This window comes from Mobula hypostoma, chromosome 12 (assembly GCF_963921235.1).
Source record: "Mobula hypostoma chromosome 12, sMobHyp1.1, whole genome shotgun sequence".
Lineage (NCBI taxonomy): Eukaryota > Metazoa > Chordata > Chondrichthyes > Myliobatiformes > Myliobatidae > Mobula > Mobula hypostoma.
Genome location: NC_086108.1, coordinates 78,051,080 through 78,072,438, shown reverse-complemented (window position 1 = coordinate 78,072,438; position 21,359 = coordinate 78,051,080). Strand labels below are relative to the sequence as shown.

At 40.4% G+C, this 21,359-nt stretch overlaps 1 protein-coding gene and 1 pseudogene across 2 annotated transcripts in view; one reads left to right on the top strand and one right to left on the bottom strand.

Moving 5' to 3' along the window:
- Nucleotides 1-21,359, bottom strand: part of slc6a9 (solute carrier family 6 member 9) — a 299,983-nt gene that overhangs the window by 228,274 nt on the left and 50,350 nt on the right. The gene's annotated exons all lie outside the window — the stretch shown is intronic.
- LOC134355217 (protein Red-like) lies at nt 12,932-14,796 on the top strand (annotated as a pseudogene).

The following is a 21,359-nucleotide window of genomic DNA, read 5'->3' as shown; positions in this document are numbered from 1 at the left end:
TGCAGGCTGAAACCATTTTATTTTTGATATTCTTGCTGTGCAGCAGACATTATTTCATTCCTGATTCGTGTAGAGGAATTTTATATTTCTGCATATGTTCTATGTTATAGAAATTCAGGCTGATATCCTTATCTCTCAGTTGCGAAAATCCACAAGCTCATTCAAAACAGGATTGCAATCAATCATCACTGAATAATTTAGAATTTTCAAAGACTAAAATTGGCTGAATGAAGCCAACTTTTCTTTGGAAATTGCACAACGTAGTTTAAATGAAATGATTAGGTGGATCTTGGGCTAATAAAATATGCTCCAGGAACACACCTGATTTTGGCTTATTTTTCAGGGGTCAGAGAAGGGTTTTGGCCCGAAACATCAACTGTACTCTTTTCCATAGATGCTGCCTGGCCTGCTGAGTTCCTCCAGCATTTTGTGTGTGTTGCTCGGATTTCCAGCAGCTGCAGATTTTCTCTTGTTTGAGATTAAATCTTTATCTTTTTTATTGAACGTTTATATAAAGTGTTGTGTATTTAATACTTAAGCAAACTTGCATTTATATTGTTTGAGTAAGCATTCTTGTTTGTTTAAATAATTCACCATGGTTTACGTGTATAACTACATGTATTACACACACACTATCATGTGATACCTGTACACCTCACTTAAAGTAAACGCAAAGTTAGACCTGTAATCCTGGACTCCAGCATTTTCCTTTGAATTACTTTAATGTTTTTAAGTTACAAAGCACAAGAAAAGATTTCATTAGTTTGCTTTGATCTGATGAATGAAAAACACATTTGCAATAACTCTTACCAACGCCAGTGCATGTACTCTGATTACAATACATGAAGTCTCAAACAGATTTTTCTTCATTTTCTAAGTAAAAGAATTTCAGTAAGATCATTCTCTGAAAAACATTTAGATTTGTGCTTCTTCAATTTCTCTTCTTGTGATTTCACGGTCAAACTCTGGAATAGTAACAATTTCCTCACATAGGTATACAATCAATCTGTGATACACATTTCAGTTAATCTTTACTCATCACTTGAACAGTCAGGACAAAATCATTCCTTTATATTTTGATCAACAATGCTATCACTGCTTTATCCTGGCATGTGTCAAATAATTTTTGCATAATTCTCTCTATGCATATACAGCCTTCCCATTTAAGGTTCAGCAAGAATAATTTTTCCCATACGTTCCAGCATAAGGAGATTTGATTGATTTTAAAAAGATCATAAACCCATACACTTCAAATTTTACACAATAAAACTTAAGAGCCTTTCTCTTCATAAAACTGTGGTAAGTATTACTCTCAGACTGTTACAAATCTATTCCATCTATTCCTGTTCAAGATACATTTGATTATCTGAAGATAACCAAATTCAACACTGAATTCAATACTTCCTAATCATCTCTTCAGTTGAATGCAACCTAACAGAGAATACCTGTACAACAGATAGCTCTATGTTGTAAGCCTGCATATCACAAATCTTCTTAGTAAAATTTGGAAGCTTGCTATTGAAAGTAATTATTTTTCAAAAATATCAAAGCACTTCTATTGTTATAGGTAACAGCGTTCGAAAATGACTCTATGTAACTGACCAAATTATTCATTAATAATTAGATTGTCACCTCATATATCTTAATACATTTTAATATTTATTTTCTGTGGAATAGTTCAAATCTCACCTCAATAAATGTCCCTCACTATGTCAAATATGCAGCAACACATATGCTAGAGGAACACTATGGGTCAGGCAGCATACAGTATGTGGAGGGAAATGCACAGATGATTTTTCAAGTCATGACCCTTCATCAGGACAAAAAGATTGAGGGTGGAGGGAAGGGGTGGAGAGAGTGATTGGCGGATCCGTATCAGGAGGGGCGATAGGCAGGAGGAAGGGAGAATAGAAATAGGTCTCCAGTTGGTAGCATAAAATGCTTTCCTGCAAATTCTTACATTGACAGCAAAATAGCTTCTTACAAATGTGGTAACTTTTAAGCACCCAGAAATAATCTTTTCCTGTTCTTCATCCAGAATTAGTCAATGAGACCTTGAACTTGATTTGTATCACTGTTGCCAGCAACAGTGATAACACTTTTGAGACCATTTCGTAGTTCTAAAGTAATCTAGACATATTGGATATTATCAATAAGACAGCTTGTCTTCAAAGGGATTTTAAATTTTAAAAAAAATGATTACACGAGTTTTAACTTGAAGTCGATGGCCAAACATTTGGATATTTTTATCTTTAAACTGTACACCTATTGTATGCTTTGATGGAAGTTCGCTTTATTTTGTGAAATCTAGTAAAATAAAATTATGCCTCTTTGAAATCCTGTGCAGGAATGAAGTGCAATGGGAACAAATGAAGGGGAAATCAAGCAGAAAACAAGAGGACATCCAGATTTCATGGAACATATGGGCACAAGCTGGGCCGCAGATGTTGCTGGAGGCAATGCATCTGATCACTGGCTCAGTCACCTCACATAAACATGAACAATCTATCATTTGTTTAGAGACATAGCTCCAAGGACTTGCAGCATTTGTCATTTGCAACCTCCAACATATTTTGTTTGCAAATTTTGAAAATGGCTAATATTCAGAAGGGGTGGAGATTAGAGTATTAGGGGGATCATACACAAAATGCTGAAGGAAATCATCAGGTCAGGAAGCATCCACGGAAGTGAAAAAAACAGTTGACGTTTTGGGCCAAGACCCTTCTTCAGGACTGGAAAGGAAGAATAAAAAGGATGCGGAGGGGAATGAGGATAGCTGGAAGGTGATAGGTGGGAAAGGTAAAGGGCTGGAGATGAAGGAACCTCTTAGGAGAGGACCATAGAAGATAGGGCAGGAGGCACACCAGGGGGAGGTGACAGGCAGATGAAAAGAGGTAAGAGGCCAGAGTGGTGATAAAAAGAGGGAAGAAGAAAGGAACCTTTTTTTTAATAAAACAGAAGGAGAAATTGACATTCATGCCATCAGGTTGGAGGCTACCCAGATGGAATATAAGGAGTTGCTTCCCACCCTGAGGGTGGCCTCTTGTTGGACCAACATGTCAGAAAGGAAATGGGAATTGTTATATGGTTATATGAATTAAAATGTTGGCCACCAGGAAGTTCCAGTTTTGGCAGATAGAAGAGGTGCTTGATGAAGCAGTCCCCCAATTTATGTCAGGTCTCCCCAGTGTAGAGAAGGCCACATTGGGATCACCAGATACAATAGATGACCCCAGCAGATTCACAGGTGAAGTGCTGCCTCACCTGGAAGGACAGTTTAGGTCCTGAATGGAGGTGAGGGAGGAGGTGAATGGGCAGCTGTAGCACTTTGGCCGTTTGCAGGGATAAATGCCGGAAGGGAGATAAGTGGGGAGAGGCAAATGGACAACGGATTCATGGAAGGAGTGATCCTGTGGAAAGCGGAGAGTTGGAGGGAGGTAAAGATGCATTTGGTGGAAGGAACCCTTTGGAGATGGCAGAAGTTTTGGAGAATGATGTGTTGGATGTGAAGGATCATGGAGTGATAGGTTAGGACAAGAGGAACTCTATCACTGGTAAGGTGATGGAAGATGGGGTGATATGTCCGGGAAATGGAGAAGATGCCGGTGAAGGCAGTATCAGTGATGGAGGAAGGGAAGTTCGCTGAAGGAGAACATCTGAAGTTCTGGAAAGGAAAGCCTCATTCTGGAAACAGATGCAGCAGGGATGAAGGAACTGAGAAAAGGAAATGGCATTTTTACAGGAAACAGGATGGGAATCAGCAGATTTATAAAAAATATCGATCAACAGTTCATCTTCAAAGATGGAGACAGAGAGACTGAGAAAGGGGAGGGGGTGTCAGAAATGGATTGAGTGAATTTAAGGGCAGGGTGGAAGTTGGAGGCAAAGTTAATGAAATTGATGAGCTCAACATGGAAGCATGAAGCAGCACTAATGTAATCGTCAATGTAGCGGAGGAAGTGTTGGGGTGCATTACTGCAGAAGGCTTGGAACATGGACTGTTTGTTCTACATAGACAATGAAAAGGCAGGTATATGTTGCTGAGTATTAGGGGGTTTATTTTATACCTCCAAAAACTTTAAAGGAAGCTTTAGTTGATGTACAGTACTTTTTATTCCAAATATAGTAATACTGTCATAAACCTCATGCATCAAATTTAGAATAACAAAAAGACACTTTAGACAAAAGATCAATTCATGTTGCTGATTGTCCAATACTCTTAATACACACAATTCCCTAATCCCAGTGTGATTAGATTCCCTATCTGCAGATCTTTAAACTCAAAATCAGATGTAAGTCCTATCCAATGTAGGTATCAAAGGGTACCTCACTATAAGAGCTTATACCGTACCACATACACTTCAAGGGCAATCTTGTTACACTGTCTTTTCTCTGCGGAGAGGTCCATCCGAACAATACCCACTGCTTGAGTAGCTTGTCCCCCACCCTATCAAGGAAGGGATACTTCCAGATAACAAAGTCATTTAAACATAATTATTTTATTTTTTAATGATACTCATTTAAATTTAGACAAATATTTCTTAACACACATTTAACACTCAGAGGATTTCTGATTTATGAAAAAATTCCAAATAGCAAAAGATTTACAAACTACAAAGGATTTCCAAACACAGGTAGAATTTTATCTAACTAGAAGAACATAGCAATGAGTTGCAGACCAACAAGTCATCTGTCACAGAAACTGAAGGATGAGGAATGAATTCCAGTTCTTTTTTTTCTGTCACCCCATCTCTCTGTTATTCTCCTTGACATTTCTAACAATCCCCAATGCTGATGATATTTATATGATTTTCTATTAGATGACGTCATCTGCATATAATATTTTCTAGATAACTCTGCTGGGACAAAGTAACTCACACAGATGGTCTTAAAGTGACAGAGATCTCACACATCCACAACTAAGGCTGTGAGGCCTGACTCACTGAATACATAAACATCCCAACTTGTAATCACGTTTTATATGCTAAATGACATTGTCTTAAGCTTGTTTAATGAAGACGAAAAAAAAATCACCTGGTAATTTTAGTTTGTAAAGTACACCACTTAGCAGCCTGTGCTTCTAACTCCAATCTAATTGCTGCTTGCAATTTACATTAAGAACTGGAGACTGGTTCTTGTTTTCTATCACCCACGTGTCTATCTAAGAGTTGCTTAAAAGCCCCTAACGCAGGGTTTCCCAACGAGGGGTCCACAGACCCCTCAGTTAATGGCCGGGGTCCATGGCACAAAAGGTGGAAACTACCAACTTAATGTAACCGCCGTGTACTCCCTGTATACATTATGTCAGACAGAGAGTTAGATTGATCCTAGAGCAGGGACAGGGCAACATCGTGGGCTATAGGGCCTACACTGTGCTGAAATGACCTATGTTCTAAATTTAGTCCATGACATCATGCTGCCCACAAAACAAATTCAGACTAATCCAATTTTCCAGCTGAACTCCATGGCCTTACAGTTTATGTCTATCAATTAGCTATTCAGATGCCTGTTAATGTGCTGTGTGTTTCTGACTCCCCCATCTTTTGAAACCTGTACGAACTTCTGATTTTTTAAACTCTTATTCCTTCTACCTATTATCTTAAATTAATGGCCTCTCCCATTAACTATTATAAAGGGAAAAATGTCCTTCATATCAGAACCCTTCATAATTTTAAGCACCACAATTAAATTTTGGTTCATCATCCAACATTTTTCATTTCTGATCACTTTCTCTTAAATATCTTTTGTGTATTAGCTAACATTATGCCATCCTTCTTATAACGTAGTAACCAGTGTTGTGTGTTGTAACAGGCAACACAGTTCCAATATGCTCCAGTGCTTCATCTTCACTCTGGATGTCCAGACCCTCCACACAGACATCCTTTTTTACTAACACTCTCATCTGCCTGGCAGAACTTCTTACCCTGAACAAATAAGTGCACTTTTGAGTCCTCTCATTTGCCACAAATCAAAGGTGTAGCCATGGACTCCAGCGATACCCTTTATTGGCTATGCGGAACAGACATTTTTCCAAACCTTATTTCACACCACTCCCTAAACACAGGAGATTCTGCAGTCGCTGGAAATCCAGAGCAGCAACACACACACACAGTGCTGGAGGAGCTCAGCAGGTCAGGCAGTGTCTATGGAAATGAATAAACAGTGGATGTTTCAGGTCAAGACCCTTCATCAGGAGTGGAAAAGAGGGGAAAGGATGCCCTAACTCTTCACCTGTAACATCACTAACTGCATTTGTGCTGTACTGTATATGGAATTTGTCAATGTTATCAACTTTGTAGTAAACTTCCACACCACCCTCAAATTCACCTGGATGATTTCTGACACTTCTTTCCCCTCTCTTTATTACCCTGTTACTACCTCAAGAGGCAAACACTTTGCTGACATTTACTGTAATGCCACCGATGCCCACAGCCACTCAGATTACACTTTGCCCACTCTCAATTGAATAAGGACACCATTCCTCTCTCTCATTTTACCATCACTGCCACATCTGTTCCAGGACATTACTTGTCAGGAAATGTAGCTTCCCCTTTATAAGGTTGGCAGAGCCCTTGCATGCATCTCCTCCACTTCCCAAACTTCTTTTCTCACGCTGCCTTGCCCCTGACAGAGCATAGAGAACGTTCCTTTGTCCTTACCTTTCAACCTATCCAGCTCTGTATCCACAACAATGCCCTTCATGATTTCTGCCAATTACCATGCAATCCCACCACCTGTCATCACCACTCCCACCTCTTTCCACAGGAATCACTGTCTCCGTGATTCACTGATTTGCTCTCCTGCCTTTCCTCCTCTGGGACTTTCTCCTGCAACCAAAATGATGCAATACTAGCGGGTGAGACACAGATTCATGTGTACCTACTGTAACATTGTGCCCCACAAGTGACCTACTCTGATCAGCAAGACCAAATGTACAGTAGACTGCTTTGTTGATTACCTACAGGTCTTGAGTTCCTGGTTGAATGCCATTTGATGCTTCCACCAACTTGGCTGTCCTTGGCCACCTCTACTGTCAGAGCTGGACCAAACACCATCTAAAGAAACAGTATCTCACAGTCCTCCATTCATAATACATATGCAACTTCTTTCTGTTCTAAGAGGAGATACAAAACAACAACATTTCTTTGCATTAAAGTTGCACCGGAGCTGGGGTTCTTTTGATTAGTTAAACACAGGAAGTATGACTCCTCATGGAGATTCCAAATGTAAGCAGCTGGAATAATAAAGGCCAAGTTATTTTAACTATGTACCAGCTCTCTTATAATTAAAACTCTGTAGAGAATATCTTCCCAATCTAAATCTGCGAATGGAATTTTCAAAGAAAATAATTATTTATTCCCAAACCATATTGTTCTTTTCCTTCAATTTTGTATAACTATCAGTGACTTAGAGCTTACTTACAGAATACTCGTTCCCAATTTTCAAAGAAGAAATTTTTAAAAAATGAGTATAATACCTTGGGTGTTGGGAGTAGGTGGGTGGATAGTTGTATGAGCAGAAGCATATCACAAGTCATGGTTATGCTACTGCTGACGCCAGGGAGACAATCTCTGAAGAGTATTGATAATGGCTGGGGTCACCTGTCTTGTAAAGACACTGCCCAGAAGAAGGCAATGGCAAACCACAAAAGTTTGCCATGAACAATCATGGTCAAAGACCATGATTGCTTACGTGATACAACACAGCACATAATGATAATGATAATAATATCCACCAAAGAGCATTTTATTCGAAGAAAATACATTGATGTGTTAAGAAGAGGACTAATCCCACATTTTGATATTAGCCATAGAGGCCCAGCTTTTCTCTGTAACTACTTCTCAGCTTTTAAATATTTCTTATATTGCAGTAAACTGTTGCAACTTTGTTGCATAACCAGTAACAAATTTACAGCCTTTTATATTATAGTTATGTACTGTGAGAAGTGTTTTCCTCCTCTTTGTCTGGAATTACTACATTTTATTGCTGGAACGCATCTTTCAGGATGGGAAAGATAGAAATTATTTTTTGCTTATTACATTCTACTTGCTGTCATCAAATGTGAAAAATTGGACTTAATACATTTCATGCATGCATTGGTGATTATTGCAGTCAATATATTCAAAGAAAATTTTCCTGTGCAGGCAGTAACCTGGCTTCAGACAATGGATGGTGAGCTGGCAATAGAATTACCAAACCTGTGTGTTATTATATCAAGTTTCACTGCAAATGGTACTATGACTACAGAAGGGTTCCTTCAACTCTGGGTTCTAGAAACAAACACTGAGACTGCTTTGAAATTCACAGGCATGTTGCTTTATTCTTCTAGTAAAGATGACTTAAGCCATTTGCTGAAATGGTGAAATTTACCATGTGAAGTTAAGACCTCAAACAGACATTATCTCGGAGTTGGCAGAACAGGCAGGCCACAGATCATAAACTGTTGTCCAACTTTATGTTTGACCTTTGCAAAATAGTAATTCATGAATCCACACATTTATTAATGATTTACTAATGTAAAGTGCATTGCACCAAAGAGTGAAGGAACAGAGATACAAGTAAATAGAATTGCCAATGTAAATGTTCCAATAACATAAATGCATGTGATTTTATTTCTGTTTATACATTGCAATGTGGTAGAACTTTTAACACAGAATGCTTTAAAAAGCAAGGAATTATTTCTCCTTCCTTCAAACTTGTTTTTTTAAATTCAAAATGATAAAGATATAAATCCAGCATTGTATGCCTTACAATTTATAGATAGATATTTACAAGAATCCATGATTCCTGGACAATACCAGACATAAACAATATCTAACAAAATCCTCCACATTTTTTTTAAAGAATGTTGTTTCACTAGCACTAAGTACACATACGAGGGGTGATTGATAGGTTCGTAGCCTAAGGTAGATGGAGTTAATTTTAGAAAACCTAGCACATTTATCTTTCAACATAGTCCCCTCCTACATGTACACATTTAGTCCAGCAGTCGTGGAGCATATAGATCCCTTCTTTGTAGAACTGGTCCACATCAGGGGTGATTAATAAGTTTGTCGCCTAAGGTAAAAGGAGATGAGTTATTAACTTCAAACTTTCTGCATTATCACTCAAAGAGTCAAAACTGCACGTGCATGTAACGAGAGCATCTTGGACCTCCAGGTGGTCCACAGCAGGGCTGATTGATAAGTCTGTGGCCTATGGTAGAAAGAGAAGAGTTATACAGCTCTTGTTATATGCAAGTGCATTTCAACTCTTTGAGTGAAAATGCAGAAAGTTTGAAGTTAATAACTGATCTCCTTCTACCTTAGGTCACAAACATCAATCACCCCTGCTGTGGACCACTTTCTGGAGGTCCAAGATGCAGACTTCTACAAAGAAGGGATCTGTATGCTCCACGACTGCTGGACTGTGTGTGTAATGTAGGAAAAATAAATGTGCCGGGTTTTCTAAAATTGACTCGTCTACTTTAGGCCATGAACTTATCAATCACCCCTCGTATTATGTATAAAGATAAGAATGTAATGTACATAAACAAACGTTGCATTAGTGAGACCTTAAGCCCTCTGGATGTTGTCGACATTCAGAAACAGTCAAAGCTATTAAAAATCATTGACATTTTTAAAAAGTTAAAACTAATAAAATTTAAAGCATATTCATATTTTAATAACATTTAAAACATGAATAAATTTAATCCTTTTTATTCCAAAATCTCTTTTTAAAACCCTTTCCCCTCTCTAACATGCTTCTCCATTCTTATCAATAGCCTGAGTATTGCTGCACCAAGTCTAATCTGATGCAGATTCAATCCATAGGTTCACAATCCACTGCAGGAGCACGATGTTCCATTGGGCAATTGCCAGGAGTACTATTGTTCACACAGGAATCCTGCATTTAAATCTCGGTGCTGGACTGCTGGCATTCCCCAGCAGGTTCTGGCGCAATCTTAAGAGCTGTGCACTCTGTTTCTTCAAAGGGCAATTCAATAAAAGATTCAATTAAAGTGCTCTGGGAAGTCTAACTTGCACAGCTGTAAACTGAACTTCACCAGACATCAGACACTGCTTTTCAAGGAAAATCTAAAACCAAGCCTATTTGTGCAAAACATGGGGCGTTATTGGCTAGTGCAGCTTTTATTGTTGGACCCAATTTCTGATGTCAAAGTGGTATTAAAAAGGTGCAGCCTTGTTGAGACCCCCCACAGCCCGTGTGTTGAAAATCTACCTCCATTATTATAGGTCAGTGAGCACCAATGTTTTGGAGCTCAAGGATCGATGATAATTTTCCAAGATTGAATGTTGTGTGATTTGGAGGGGAAGTCTGCAGGTGATAATGGCACTATGTGGGAGAATGCTGACCTTGTCCCTTTAGGCCTGGAGGTGATGGGCTTGGGAGGTCCTGTCAAAGCAGGCTGACAGATGATACAGCTGAAGCCTCTGGTGAGTAGGATACCGATCAAGCAAGCTGTTTTGTACCGAACTGGTGAGGATAGGAACACAAGAACATAAGAAATAGGAGCACGAGTAGGCCATTTGGCCCATCGAGCCTGCTCCACCATTCAATAAGATCAAGGCTGATCTTGCCATGGGCTCATCGAGTCTGGATCCAATTCATTTTGCTGCAGAGTAGACAATTGCACTCCTCACATAAATTGACGGTGGTAAGTTTTTAGAGGAGTTAGCCCATCATTGTCAGATTCTGATCTGCTCCTTAGGAGAGTGCTTATGTGGTTGGTTCAGTTAATATTCTGATTCTCTCATGTTGGTGGTAATAATGTCACTGAATATTAAGGTTAAGTGGTAGTCATAGTCATAGTCATACTTTATTGATCCCGGGGGAAATTGGTTTTCGTTACAGTTGCACCATAAATAATAAATAGTAATACACCATATATAGTTAAATAGTAATATGTAAATTATGCCAGGAAGTAAGTCCAGGACCAGCCCATTGGCTCAGGGTGTCTGATCCTCCAAGGGAGGAGTTGTAAAGTTTGATGGCCACAGGCAGGAATGACTTCCTATGACGCTCTGTGTTGCATCTCAGTGGAATGAGTCTCTGGCTGAATGTACTCCTGTGCCCAACCATAAGCTCTTACATAAGCTTGTTATGTAAGATCATTATCTCTTACAAAATGTTAGCTGCTTTTATCTCTTGCCTGAATGTTATCTGAATCTTGTGTACGGTGACGGCAGCTTTATTTACTAAAGAGTTACAAATGGAATTGAATGTTTTGCATTCAGTAATCAATACTTGTGCTTCTCAACTGTTGATGGAGGGTAGGGCCGTTTTCCCTGAAGTCCCACTGACCTGAGTTTGACCTTATTGAAGCAATGCACAGAAACTCAGCAGACCAGGCAGCATCTATGGAAAAGGGTAAATGGTCAACATCCTGTTGTAGAGTCTCGGTCTGAAACATTGATTGTTTACTCTTTTCCATAGACGCTGCCTGGCCTGCTGAGCTCCTACAGCATTTTGCGCGTGTTGCTTGAATTTCCAGTATCTGCAGATTTTCTCTAGTTTGTGATTTGACCTTAATGAAAAAGGGTGTCACTCTTACCTTACCTCAGGAATATAGCACTTCTGCCTACATTTGGACCAAGAGTGCAATGGAACCAAGTGGTCCTGGCTGAATCAGAGCATCAGTGAACAGATTATGGGTAAGCATTCTCATCAATACCTTCTGCCAAGATGCTTATAATTAAGCATGGTCTGACAGAATGAGATGTAGACACTTGTCTTACTTCTTAAGCAGAGTATGTACTGGAAAAATTTACCTATAGTTGTACAGAAACCATTAGCAGGTACTCTGCTAGAATAGTCCAGATCTTGCCAGTTACGGAGCACAAGTTTCTATAATCCAGATGTTGTTGGCCCTCACTATGTACTCATTGCTCAGGGTTATTTCTTGATATCACATAGAATTAAAGCAAAGTGACTGAAATTGGGACCTCAGAAGTGAAATATCTGGCTGGAAGTCAGTTCGGACACTCTTCCTGTGCCTTTTACACAAAACATCTAACACTCATACCTTCACTATTCATTATGCAAGTAGTGTCAGACGGTAACTTGACCAGAAAGGCAGTTTATATCCATGGATGCCAGTAATTCTTGGCATGCTCTGGCAGAAACTATCTTTGAAATGTCAAATATAAAAGTTTCAAAATTCATTATGACAACATAAACACTTGGCTTTTGAAACTGCTTCCACTCATGTTGAAATTAAGCACATTCACAAGAGAAATGTTTGCTTTGTCATCTCAGCAGAGACCCACAGTAACAACCAATCATCGGACCACATGCATGTGTGACCCTTTCATTTACTTCAAACCTTACTTAATTCAGTTAAGTTCTCTATATCACTGAATGAATAATAATGCTAATAACTATTCAGCAGTAATGGTTGTTACTCAGATGCTTAATAATTCCCAAAATAACTTAAATACCACAAAGTCAATGACTAAGGAAAACTGAAGTAGTAACATCAATGGTAGTGATGTGGTTATATGTAGTGCAACTAACCTGACTTAGATTGTGTTGACATTTAACTAAGGATTGTCATTTTTAAATGAACACAAAGTATAACATCCAGTTAGTTTGACTGAAGAACTAACCCTGACCTGCATGTTGTAACTCAGTTACCATTCAGAGAGCTATGATAAACAATGACATATCTAAAAGCAGCAACATCAAGTCGTAATTTGAAGACAGAAAGGAGGGAGGTGTGGGGAAGGTGGGGAGAGAATCTATCGCCACAGAGATGAAGCAAATTGCAGAGATGCATTTATAGGACAGATAGTGAGGGAATGGCTAGAGTTACATAGATAAAAGTTAGACAAGAATGTGGGATAGTTGCTGAAGGTCTGGAGGAGTTGTGAAGTGCTGTTGGTTTTGTCGTGGTATCGCGTCCAATTCATCAGTGGAACAGGCACAAAAAGCGGTCAAGATGCCGGAGAGAGACAATGAGCCGTTTTCAAACCCTCTGGCGCCTGATTCACACGAGATGGAAGATCCTCGGTCACTGAATCAATCAAAGCTAACCAATGAGGACTTCCAAACCCAAGGTCAATGCCATCATCGGCTCCACCTTCAAAAACTCGCCAACGTGAGATGCCGAGGGAATACAACGAACAGGACGATCCTGCTGCCCGGGGGAGGAAGAAGAAAAGTTACTACGCGAAACTGCGGCAGCAGGAGCTGGAATGCGAGCGCGAGCTGGCTGGGAAGTACTGTGATCGAGCACGGGAGAGACAAGATGGCGTGAACAAAGACTATGAGGAAACTGAGCTCATCAGTACAGCAGCAAACTACAGAGCCGTTGGACCAACTGCTGAGGCGGACAAGTTTGCAGCAGAGAAGAGGCGGCAGCTCATCCAGGAGTCCAAGTTCTTGGGTGGTGACATGGAGCACACTCACTTGGTGAAGGGGCTGGATATTGCTCTCCTGCAGAAGGTCCGAGCAGAAATCACCAGCAAAGAGACAGAAGAAGAAGATATGATTGAGAAAGTACAGAAAGAAGTGAAGAAAGATGAAGATCCAGAAAATAAAACTGAATTCAAGACCCGCTTGGGACACAACATATACCGTATTCTGTTTAAAATGAAGCCCCAAGAGCGAAATGAGCTGTTTTTACCAGACGCATGGCATATGTTGTGGACTTAGATGATGAATATGCAGACATGGATGTACCCACAATGCTAATCAGAAGCAAAGCCGACTGCCCTACCAAGAAAGCACAAACAACGTTGACCACCAATGACATTGTTATCAATAAACTGACTCAGATCTTGTCCTACTTGCGCCAAGGAACTCGTAACAAGAAAATGAAGAAGAAAGATAAAGGTAAATTGGGAGGTGATGAAAAGAGGCATCTTCGATGACACCAGTGACTATGTGCCAACAACCGCGAAGGTTGTTCGTGAGAAGGAGCGTGAAAAGTACCGGGAGAAGGAGAGAGAAAGGGAGCAGGAGTGGGAGAGAGAGCGAGAAAGGGAACAAGAGCGGGAGCGGGAGAGGGAAAGAGAGAGAGACGAAGAGAAAAATTCCAGGCACAATTACTTTGAAAAGCCAAGAGTGGATGATGAACCAGTGGAGATGGATGCTGGTCCTGGGCTGACAAAGGATCTGATTAAGTCGATCAATGAGAAGTTTGCTGGAGCTGGAGACTGGCAGGGAGCAGAATCGGCAAAGAGACAGGAAGAGAAGAAGTGGCTTGGAGTTTTTTTCGGAACGTCAGACAGCTATGCAGAATGTTATCCAGCCACGCTGGAGGATATGGCTGTTGACAGCGATGAAGAGGTGGATTACAGTAAGATGGATCAGGGTAACAAGAAGGGACCCCTTGGCCACTGGAATTTTGATACACAGGAGGAATACAGTGAATACATGAACAACAAAGAGGCTTTGCCCAAAGCTGCTTTCCAATACGGCATCAAGGTGTCAGAGGGACGTAAAACACGACGTTTCAAGGCAACAAATGAGAAGGCAGAACTGGATCGGCAGTGGAAGAAGATCAGTGCGATCATTGAAAAGAGAAAGGAGTTAAGAGGCAGATGGTGTCGAGGTGAAGAGACCCAAGTACTGAGTGGCGGAGCGGAGAGACGTCAACTGTTCCTACATTCCATGATGCCGATTGCTTCCTGGCGCTGAATTGTGTGTGTGACCTGTCCCAAATAATTTGTTGTTGTCATTAGCAATGGTCCATCACAATGTAGAACATTAGAAAAACCCTCACACAATTTGTATTGATTGCCACATCTTTATTTTGAAGCCGGCTGATAACTTTTAAGCTGAAGTTGAATATGTTTGACAGGGTGTGAGATGGAGGAGAGATCTTTGAATGAGTCTACAGGTTAAACTTTGAATTGACTGCGGAGGCTTGGATCTCCTCACATTTATATTCTGGTCTTTGTAAATGGTAATGAAAAGCTTCAAATGATTAAATTTAATGAGATATTTAATAGATTTTTTAAAAAAGTTAGACAGGAAGAAATGAGAAATCAACTCAACTGTTTAAATGCTACAAGAAAGTTTGGATTAATTCATTGCTCTTGGCTTCTATTACCATTTCATCTAATGCCACTCAAAAGTACTGATGTAAAAATTCATTTCTTCCATACATGATTCATTCACACTATAATTGCCAATTTAGTTTGCTTCATCTATACGTGGAATGAAGACCCCCTCTGGTTATTGTACCATCCTAGTCATGTGCACACTGACATCTTAAATTATACCCTGGCCTACTTTACCAGAACTGTTTGGGGGGCAATTAGTGTTTTCAGCCCCTGGCTTTTTCTTCGCTTCAATCAAACTCTGATTTTCACAGCTAAGATATGTATTTTTTCTCTATACTACCTTTATCCCATTTTTTTAAAATCAGGATTTTCCATCTCTTCTACAAGTTTACTATCCTAGAAATCCGGACACTGTAATGGCTGTGAGATTACTCATACAGATGATGATTAGCTCTAATCCTGGCACTGTTTCTTGCTGCACCCTACTCACCACTGCCTCCCAAACCCAAAATGACATGTATTCTGATCCTCAGTTTTCAATGCATGAACCACATCCATGCTGACTAGTACTATTAATCCTTATGTGTTTTAATGTTGCTCAATAACCTTACTGATGGCTTGAGACTACAAGTACACTTCTGGTTTCCCCTTATCTATTATCTATTATCTGCTAAATGCAACATCAAAACCAAAACAAAGTCAAAAACAAGGGCATAATTAAACAGGCATCAAGCAATTATAAAGGGTCTACAAATAAAATAAATAATTGTAAACAAGATTCTATTACTTATACTGAGTCTTCTATATATATAGATCAAAAATATAAAATGAGGAAGTGTGCCGTTGTTGGAAATCCAGAGGAACACACACAAAATGCTAGAGGAACTCAGATCAGGCAGCATCTATAAAAACGAATGAGTAGTCGACGTTTTGGGCTGAGATCCTTCTTCAAGACTGGAAGTCGCCAGAATAAAAAAAAAATCAACAGATCAGATATACAAGTTATTCAAAACATTTTCTCCACACCACCCTTCACATCCAATCTAACATTCATATTTGTACTTGCTTCCCTCTCCTTGCCCAGCATAGGCTTGATTAAATCACAAACAAGAGAAAATCTGCAGTTGCTGGAAATGCAAGCAACACACTCACATACAAAGTACTGGAGGAACTCAGCAGGCCAGGCAGCACCCATGGAAAAAAATACAGTCGACGTTTCGGGCTACTTTTCCATGGATGCTGCCTGGCCTGCTGAGTTCCTCCAGCATATGTGTGTGTTGATAGGCTTGATTGCCTCCTATAAAAACTTTTTTTTAAGTCTAGTCTGCCTTTCTCGTCCATGACCAATAGACTCTCCATTCCATCTTTTGCTATCCACCTCATAGCCAATAGTTTTGCAGTTGCCTCTTTCCATGATTACATTTCTTCTGTTCACTGGCTCTTACCCTACTTTTTCAATTGCAGACATCACATTCACCTGTATATGTACTTAGTGGGTTTAACACTGTGTATCAGCACATCATTGTGTCTTTGCTTGACGCCATTCCAAAAGCACTTATAGTCAGCACTGAACCCACTGAATTGAATGGAATAGAATTGACTTTATTACTTACATCCTTTATATACAGGAGGAGTAAAAATCTTTACATTACGACTCCGTCTACATGTGCAATTTATAATAAATATTATGTACAACTGGATAGTCAATATAACATAAAAATACAGTTGTGTCAGCATGAATTAAGCAGTCTGATGGCCTGGTGGAAGAAACTGTCCTGGAGCCTGTTGGTCCTGGCTTTATGCTGCGGTAAGTTTTCCCCGATGGTAACAGCTGGAACAGTTTGTGGTTGAGGTGACTCGGATCCCCAGTGATCCCTCAGACCCTTTTTACATACCTGTCTTTGTAAATATCCTGAATAGTGGGCTGTCTGCACCACTCTCTGCAGAGTCCTGTGATTGAGGGAAGTACAGTTCCCATACCAGGCAGTGATGCAGCCAGTCAGGATGCTCTCAATTGTACCCCTATAGAAAGTTCTTAGGATTTGGAGGCCCAAACCAAACTTCTTCAACGTCTGAGATGAAAGAAGCGCTGTTGTGCTTTTTTCACTACACAGCCAGTATGTACAGAGCATGTGAGATCCTCAGTGATGTTTATGCTAAGGAACTTAAAGCTGTTCACCCTTTCAGCCCCAGATCCATTGATGTCAATAGGGGTTAGCCTGTCTCCATTCCTCCTGTGGTCCACAACCAGTTCCTTTGTTTTTGCAACATTGAAGGATAGGTTGTTTTCCTGACACCACTGTGTCAGGGTGATGACTTCTTTGTAGGCTGCCTCATTATTATTTGAGATTAGGCCAATAAATGTAGTATGGTCAGCAAATTTACTAGCAGATTGGAGCTGTGGGTGGTGACACAGTCATGGGTATACAGAGAGTAAAGGAAGGGGCTTAGTACACAGCCCTGAGGGGCACCCATCTTAAGGGTCAGAGGGGCAGAGGTGAGGGAGCCCACTCTTACCACCTGCCAGCGACTTGACAGGAAGTCCAGGATCCAGCTGCACAAGGCAGGGTGAAGGCCGAGGTCTCTGAGCTTCTTGTTGAGCCTGGAGGGAGTTATGGTGTTGAATGCTGAACTGTAGTCCAAGAACTGCATTCTCACAAAGGCATCCCTCCTCTCCGGGTGTGTAAGGACACTGTGTAGAGCTGTGGCTATTGTGTCTTGAATTTGAATATGGAGTACTGTCAGTTCTGGCAGCAGCACAGACTGAGGATACTAACATCTGTTGGTACATCACCGCACTCAAAAGAAAGGCCCCCAGATTTTTTAATCAGCAAATGTAGACATCACAATTAGATTCTGATATATTCATAATATCAAATCTACCTTGTGCCTGCTACAGTGTTGCTATCTAAAGATTAATGAGGCAATGACTTTCACAGAAAATATTCCATTTAATATTTGGCCTGGTTCACTATGTACATCACCTCTATTATTTATTGAACTTGTCTAATAACACTCAACTAAACAAATTACAATGGAACTTGAACTTCGCAATTATGACTGAAAGCTTTGTATTTTTATTAAAATGACACATTCATTTAAACTTTTAAGGACCTTCTCTGCCAACAACACCCTTTGAATTGAAAATAAACTGTACTCTGAGAACCTTAGCAACCAATTTTTATGACTAATTGTCACAGAGACATATATTCACTGTATGTAGTTGTGTGGACTTAAGGTTATAATATCTGGGGTTTTTATATGAAGGATACTTTTGCCAGAGCATACAAGCTCCTGGGACTTGATAACCCAAGCCCTGCACCAACCTGTTCCAGATCAAGCTCCTAAATCTCCAACCATCCAAGCTGACAGCCCTCTGGTGAAGACTGATTATTTTCCATATCTTGGCAGCCTTCTTTCTTCAAGAACCAACATTGATCTTGAAATAAATCGCAAAATAGGCTGTGCCTGTAGAGCTTTTGCCAGGCTGAGAAAGGGATCATGATATCAAGACCAACACCAAACTTCTGGTCTATAAAGCTACAGTGCTCCCCTCCTTGCTATATGGAATGGAGTCACGGACAACATACAGCAGGCACATAAAATCTCAAGAATCTTACCATCAAAGGTGCCTTCGAAAGATTCTGGGAGTCAGCTGGAAGAACAGGCGTACTAACTGCAGTATCCTGGAGGAAGCTTGCATTAATTCCATAGCCACAATCGTGACTCAACACCAGTTGTGATGGGTCAGCAACATCATCCGTATACCTGACTCCCGCCTCCCTAAACATCTCATGTTCAGCAGCTCAAGGATGCAAAGCCTACTCCTGGGGGGCAGAAAAAGCAGTTCAAGGACAATATCAAGACCCACCTGTGGAAGCGCAACATCAATCTGAATGGATGGAAGAAATTTTCACAGGATAGGGAAAGCTGGAGAAGGACTCTCAATGAGGGGACTGCACGGCTTGAAGAATACCTCCACCATGTAGCTGAGACTAAGCGGCTTCAACACAAGGAGAGACTGGGAAAGGCCCAACCAGCTACGTCCACCATGAGAACAGCGTCTTACATCTGCCGACACTGCAATAGGACTTGTGGATCATGGATCAGCCCCTTCAGTCATTTCAAGACCCACAAGTCAGCAGATCATACACCAGGAGAAGAATCATACTATATTGATCCTTGATGATGATATATCTGGGGAATGTAGTGGGTATAAGCTCCCACTACCTATTAAATGCTCCCAATGGCGAAGGTCTCAGATAGCCTCTGACAACCAAATCCAACTCCTGGCCTTGATGTGTAACTAAGCCCAGTGGAGCTGTTTCTACTGACAGAAGGAGCAAAGGCGAGTTATTAGCACCTTAAAAGCATTCTCTTCGGGCAGATGGGGCTCATCAGCTCGCCTAGGAGAAGGAAAGCTCTGATCTTAAACCTCTGCTACCTTGCGACTACAGCCTTATGGGGAGGTTTCAGGAGTAAACCCAGAGGAAGAATTCGGAGCTGGAGTCCTATGTCCATGGTCAGCCCTGACCAACAGAGGGCCTCTGTTGAGTGGAGAGTGCTGGGACGTGGGCTCACAGTGATGACACCGTTATCCAGCCAGAAGGTGAATGATGATGAGTAATCCAGCAATGGTAAGCCAGATTAGAGACAAATAGAACTACCTAAAGCAGAGCAGAGCAGTTTTTGCCTCATTGCTGTTGTAGCTTATTATTTTCTGGATTAGGTTCATTGTTGTTAGAGGCATACATACACAAGGCATAAATGTCATGAAAGTTACCTTTATGTGGCAGCAGGACAGTACATTACAAGATGAAACTAACATAACAACATGAAATTAAGTTATACTTAACATAAATCAGGGAAAAAACATCAGGAGTTTCAGGTATTTATGTTTTCTTCAGACCTGGATTCACAGAAGACAGAAACAGGCCTCCAGTTTAGCGAGACCACGCCAAAATATTATTCTGCCTAGTTCCATCAACCTGCTCCCAGACCAAAGCCCTCTATTCCCCCTCCTGCCCATATACCTATCCAAATTTCTTAAATGTTGAAATTGAACCCGCATACACCACATTCGCTAGCAGATCGTTCTACACACTAACCCTCCTCTGACATGAAGAGGTGCCCACTCACGTTCGCCTTAAACATTTTACCTTTCACCCTTAACCCATGACCTCTAGTTCTCATCTCACCCAATCTTGATGCAAAAAGGATTCTCGCATTTACCTTATCTATACCAGTCATATTTTGTATACCTCTACCAAATCTCCCCTCATTCTCCTACGCTGTAGGAAATAAAGTATCCCTTTGCCCTACAACTCAGGCTCTCAAGTCTTGGCAACTTCTTTATAATTTTTTCTCTACACTTTTTCAATCTTATTGATATCTTTCTTGTAGGTAGGTGATCAGAACTGCACACAATACTCAAAATTAGGCCTCACTAACATCTTATACAATTTCAACATAACATTCCAACTCCTGTACTCATTACTTGATTTACGAAGACCATTGTGCCAAAAGCTCTCTTTACAACCCTATCTACCTGTGACACCACTTTCGAGGAATTATGGATCGGTATTCTCAGATCTCCCTTTTTCACCACAGTCCACAGTGTTCTGCTGCTCATCGTGCAAGTCATACCCTGGTTTGTCCTGCCAAAGTGCAGAACCTGTTAAATTTCTGCAGGATGATATGCTAAAAGCAATTATTCTGGCTTCTGTAAGTATTTTGTTCATTATTTTAGTTATGTTTCCAATCAATATTGACTCTATTCACCCCTGCTGGACGCTGATAATTCAGGACTTGATGTAATGGATTTGAATGGGAGAGAGAGGCAAATAAATTCTCTTGTTGGAGATGATCACTGTGTCACTCCAAGAAGGTATACTTGGGAATAACAACCTGATGAACAACTAGCAGAACTTCCAGTTGCTAGGTTTCCCCAAATGATGCATCCCATGGGATCTGCCAAATGATTCTCTGAAGAACAGCAATGAAGGATGCAGTAGATGTGACAATAATTAGATGGCCAGGGTCACTATCCATACCACCATATACTACAGAATTTGAACTCAGTTTTCTTAAATATCAAACATTCATATTTCATGCAGACAGATGTCAATGCCTCAACAAGCCAGGCCTGTCAGCAAGGATTTACAGCAATAACACACTGGAATAAAACTGTGCTTGCAATTTGAGACTTGGCTACATTCAAACTCATGCTAAAGTGGCAAAATTAACTAAAGAATGCAAAAAAAAAAGCCAGTGTCAAACAGGTTTCATTAAAATAAGTTTGAAATTAATGAGATCAAAATTAACTAACTAAACTTAATATGCTTGAAA